Genomic DNA, 5,840 nt, shown 5'->3' with positions numbered 1-5,840 from the left:
ACAGCCGCGACTGAGTGCTGTTTAGAGTCAGAGGGAGAAAGTGGGAGGGAAGTGAAGGGGAAGGGGAGGGGGAGAGAAACTAATGGGGGAGGGTAGGAAGAAGAATAAGGTATACCAGCAGAAAGCATGGAAGCTAAAGAAAAAAAAAGAACATGATGGTTACCTCGGTCAAACTTGCTAATTTAGTCTCCTGGTCATCAGATTCCAATTCAAGTTTTCAAAGGGGTGCGACATGGTCCAAGGAAGAGCACATTCACCTCTTGCAATCAACTGGATGCATTTCCTTGGTTTGAATCCTCCACACCTGATAAATCTGCATGAATAAGATACTGAATATTTATGACGTGGTAGAATTTGGTTGAAATTTTCAATATTTATTGCAGTCTTTGCTCTAATTTGTAAGTTTAGAGAATAATAAAATATAATTTAAAAGAATCATGTTTCATTTTGCTAAATATGCGCGTGTAGCCATTTCTTTATTTCATAATTAAAAAATGTTGATATAATAATATGACTTGGTCCAACATTTCCAACAATGCATGCAACTTAATCCCAAGATTGAATGGGGCATTGCGCAATATTGTTTGCCATTGTGTTTGTTTGAACTGGATAATTGAAAAACTATTTTATACATGTAAGTATGGAGGAATAGGGCAACCATGAATTTAAAAACATTGACATTGAAAATGGATCGATGGACACATTTTGTTAATGAATTAAAAGTAATAGTCTCAAATATAGATAATATCCATTTGAAAGGTATTGCGACTTTGTTTCTTTAAATAATCTACAATATCTCAAACCTGATGCCAAATGTATGAAGACAGCTGTCCTAACTGAAGCAGATGCATGAATAAACCTCCTATCGGTGTTTGAAACTGAACCGAAAGTACTGATGTAATTGCACTCTCAAACAGACGACTAATTTTTGCTGGGCGTCCAAGCCATGTAAAGACCGCAATAAGACCGCTCAACAAATACAAAACTGCTGGGTTAAAAATTGCCCCGATGCAGGAAGTTGGGCCTATTAAAAATTGAGTAATTTGGTTGTGTAACCATTTCATATGATTTGTGAATTAAAAACAAACTAGTTCATAAATTAGGTCCATTTATGTTCTGGACCACATTGTCAGTATAATTATTTCAAACTTCCAATTTTACAGCTTATGACCTAAAGTCATTTTTCCAAGAGTATTTCGAAAGACATGATTATGAGTTGATATTGGAGATGGTATGAGTGACAACACAAGCACTTGTGGCCAGATGTGAAAATTATATTCTAAGCATGTTATGGTGTCCTCCTCATCCTTTCTCAACTTCTTCTGGTGGCCATTTTTCTCACCTTTGTTCCATCGTCGCTTGTTTTTTCCTTTGCTTCATATTTCATTTGCACATTTTCCCAAGGCTCTCACTATAGCATCTCACCTTGACAATTATTTTTTAATAACCCAGTTTTCTCTAACCACTATCTTGTATCTTTCTTTCTCTTTCCTGTTTAGTGTATTCATATGCATAAAAAAACATGCTTACTGCAGAAGATAACCTACAGTTGTCAGAAAATTGTAATTGTAATTACCATTTGAATGGTAACAGTTCAATCCCTGCTGTGGTTAAAAAGAAATGAATAAAAATTAGCAACTGTTGTCGGAGAAATGCGAGTCTGCTTCCTGGCAACTGTCAAGGTGTCCTTGAGATAGACACCATTCAGACCCCACCAGCTAAAGAGGTGCAGTACTGTTTGCACGCCTTTTTTTTCTCGTCTCAACTCTCCTTGCATGCCTTGCATGTGTGTGATTCGGTTCTATATGCGTGGTGTGCAAGACAGAATATAGGAATCGCAAAAGATACGCTGAATTTCCTCTTCAGCAATTAAAGTCACTATAATCATGAAAACTATCTGATCTGTTACCTTATCGTGACGGTGGGGTTTGTGTCCCACTGTTCACAGAAGTTATGTTCCCCGCATCTCCATCAATTTCACCAAAATTACATCACACTACCTGCCACCAATACTTGGAAAGTGATCTACTTCCAGCCATTCAATGTCAAGTAAGCCAGGCACATGTCAAAGGAAACCATCCTCGGTATGTCGGAATGCTCAGCATGGCGCCAAATTGCCTAAAAAGTGCATCAAGGCTTGCGTCGACACAAGAAAGAAGAGATGACAGTTTTTATGCTTCAGCTTTTAAAACAAATAAATAAATAATTGCATAATCAATATGGGTTCGGATTGTGTATTCTTTATGAAGTTATTGTTTTAAATGCAGTAACGGACACATTAAGAGTATCTACACATACAAGTATCAGGATCACCAATACTTGCATGAATTTATTGCTTTTAATGAATATCAGATTGGAAAGGATTCAGGGATCGGACATCACAACATGGAACATTGCCTGTGTGATGTTGGACAGCAACCTGACCAACATCCAGTACAATAAAGAACTTAACTTGACTCTTTTTTTTGTGGACAAGGACATTGATTTCTCTAACCATGTTTGTGCACTGAAGCGTGCTCTCCTAGTTTACTACTCAATAAAACCTTAATTTAAAGGCTGCACGAAGCACATTGATTCACTCAGTTAGCTGTCACCTATGCGCTCCCCCAGAATTACTATCTTTGTCCAACCTAAGCTTGGGTAAAGTTTATAAAACTCTGATTTGGCGTCCTGCGTTTACTGTATTGTATAGTTCCACTTGCGTTCAATGACAGGACAAAGACTCCGTTTTATAAAACACAAATGAGCAACAACGAATCAATGCACAGGCATTTTTTAGGAGTGCTAAAAGCAAATATTAAATTACAACACTGCCAGCTGTCCATAATAGAAAAGTCTCACGGTGTGATTGTTGACTGTGGAGTTGAATTCATTTTTAAAATATAAGGGGGTCCTTTCCCCTTCAATTCTCGGGTGACAGGAACAGTGACAGAAATAGACTACAAGGAAGGCGAAGAGCTCGCCTTCATTCACACATGAAGACAAGCGGTAATGAAGCGAATGGACGATATTGACCTGTCAGGGGTTAAGTAAAGGTCAAGAAAACAAACACAGCTTCTCTCATTTGGGCATTTTAAGCGCAAGCGCAAATGCATCTATGCACCTTTGCATAGTAACTTGTATTGATTTACCAATATAATGCTTTAATTTGTCAAAAGCATTGAATCACTGCTTTAAAAAAATGTTTTTAGATGTCTTTATGGTGGTTGTAAACAAAATAAGTACTTTCCTTAAAATAAAACCTTTAAGGTGTGCATGTTTTACTTTAGACATCATCAAATCTATTCATCTTGATGTAAGACATGTTTTATTAGGTATTTTGTTGTCATTCTGTACTAAATGTGACCTGACTGCACACCTATGCTTATGTAGTGCCTATTGGGGGCAGCTATTCCAATCATGTGGCACCTCTGTTTGCATCAATTGGTATACAGCGCATTTGTGAGGTCGTTATTATTACTAGGCCCATTTTTAGCACTACGGCATGTAAGCTATGCCAACACCCCCATTTCCCCTGGATGCCACGATTTATCGAAAAGCTCAGTGTCGTTATTACTCCTCAAGCAAGAAAGTGAGGCCTGTCTGCCACCAGAGAGGCTCCTCAGACGCCTGTTAGCTTGTGATAGCTGGCGGCCCTGCAACTACCCGGCGGGATATATTCCAGTCGAATTCTTCAAGCAGATGTATTTTTGCAAATCAAATATACAGTATAAGGGCTTAAAAAAATATGCAGTCACACCAGTGTATAAATGCTGCTCAATTCTTTTATGCACTGACTGACCTTTACCAAAGGAATTGAAAGGTTAAAGGTTTTCATAATGAAAGGATCTTACCTTAACTTAGGATCATATATATATATATATATATATATATATATATATATATATATATATATATATATATATATATATATATATATATATACACATACACACACACACACACACACACACACACATACATACAGACAGAGGAAACGTTTACTGTTTTTCTCTTTAGCTATATAGGGGATCTTAAGAACACTGCTGTGATATTCATCAAAGGTCAAGTATACTAGATTCCTTGGAAACATGATTATATCACTTATTTGTTCAAACCACCCACATGAACAGGAAATATGAGTAAAGTGCAGTAATGCAGCTTTCTTGATCCAGTGTCCCAAGTAAATGGCACATAATGCTTTCTTTTATAAAGCTCAAGACCAACATAACCTTTTACATAACCTCTTAATTTAAAACTTATATAAATCTTTGTTTATTCAAGGTCAACCTTGAGAATGGCTATGAGCCTTAGTTTGTCACTATTCACTATTTTTTATTACAACAATCCCAACCTCATTGACTTCTCGAATGAGATCAAAAGGCATGATGGTGTAAAATAAAGGCGTCTTGGGGGCTGTATTTCACTTTGACAACTGGGATAAACATTGCCCGCAGGGTTGAGATACTGGATGGAAGAGTGACAGGTAAATTGATGTTGGATGATTAATCTTCCTGGGCAAAGATTTAGATCCCCATCGAACATCACTGCAAAGTTTTCATGACAGCAGTGACTTACTTTTAATTGCTTAACTCTCCAACTGGGCTTTGTTCACGACCAGAAAGCGGATGAGAAGATAAAATGATGCAAAGCGGCATCAAAGGGCTCTTTTGATGCGTAAGGAATTTTTTTGAAAGATTCATTCGGACGTCAATGGCTGATGTCACAATGTATTGGCTGTGATGTAATGAGGACATCTTGCACGTATTTTGTGTATTGTTACAGCAGCAGTGGCATCAAACCACCTTTTTCTGGCAAAAGGAGACGTACCGTATTTCTGTTGCTAAAATAGCAAAGTACTACACCTCCCCATGCATGCAGTCATAATGATTCATAAATATTCTTTGGAGCAAGTTTTAAACCACACCATATTTGTAGGCATCAGTAAAATAATTACTTTTAGAAATTCTGTAATGGATGGTTGTGTCATACTAGGCTCATTCCTGGAATTGTTTATAACCTATAAAACATATGCCATTTTAGTGGCGACCAAACGCTCAGTGAGTGCTATTAATTCGTGTCGAGCAGAGTGGAAGTTCCTTTTGTTTAACGGCACTTATGTGAATAGTGTCCTCCCCAAAGCGTACTGATAAGAGTGATGGATGGCACAAAGAGATTAAGGCCTTATGGAATTGCATTGTGCTTTAGCCCGGATGTAAGTTTACTTAATGTAAGCAATGATTTGTATGCACCTTACCCTGATTAGAGCCTTCATGGACGATCTGATGGTTACAGCAACATCAGTGACGGAATGTTGCTTTCTCCTTTAAGGTCTGGAGGAGCTCATTGCATGAGTGAGAAAGTAGCCAAATCCAAATCTCTTGCCTCGAGGAAGGTAGGGGACAGGCATCGCATCCATGTTGTTCTTATCCCATCAGTCTCTGAGAAGCCTGTGAAGACCCTAGAGAAGATGGAACAGCAGCTATTAGGTCAACCTAGGAGGACTTTAAGACCTGGTTGTGTGCAGTGGACATGTCAGCACTTCTAGGCCTAGACATGCATTTATCAGCACGGAATCTTGCTGAGATCACTGCTGATATATGAGATTCCTATATCCACGGTTGAGGTCTTGGAGCGAAACATCAGTCAGTTCTTCTTGGGATGGCCACAGCAGCATGGCCTTGTACGGCCATGTCAACCAGATTTTAAATGTTCTCTTATAAGCTATATCTATGAGTGCTACTCAAAAGATTTGTCTGGATATTGTTGTCAGAACCACGCAACCACACAATCCAAGGGCAAATGAAAACATCATGAGGCCATGAGAAGCTTTGTTACATCCGAACAAGAATAAAGAAACT

The sequence above is a fragment of the Syngnathus typhle genome, linkage group LG10 (assembly GCF_033458585.1).
Source record: "Syngnathus typhle isolate RoL2023-S1 ecotype Sweden linkage group LG10, RoL_Styp_1.0, whole genome shotgun sequence".
NCBI lineage: Eukaryota > Metazoa > Chordata > Actinopteri > Syngnathiformes > Syngnathidae > Syngnathus > Syngnathus typhle.
Note: the sequence above shows the minus strand (reverse complement) of the source record.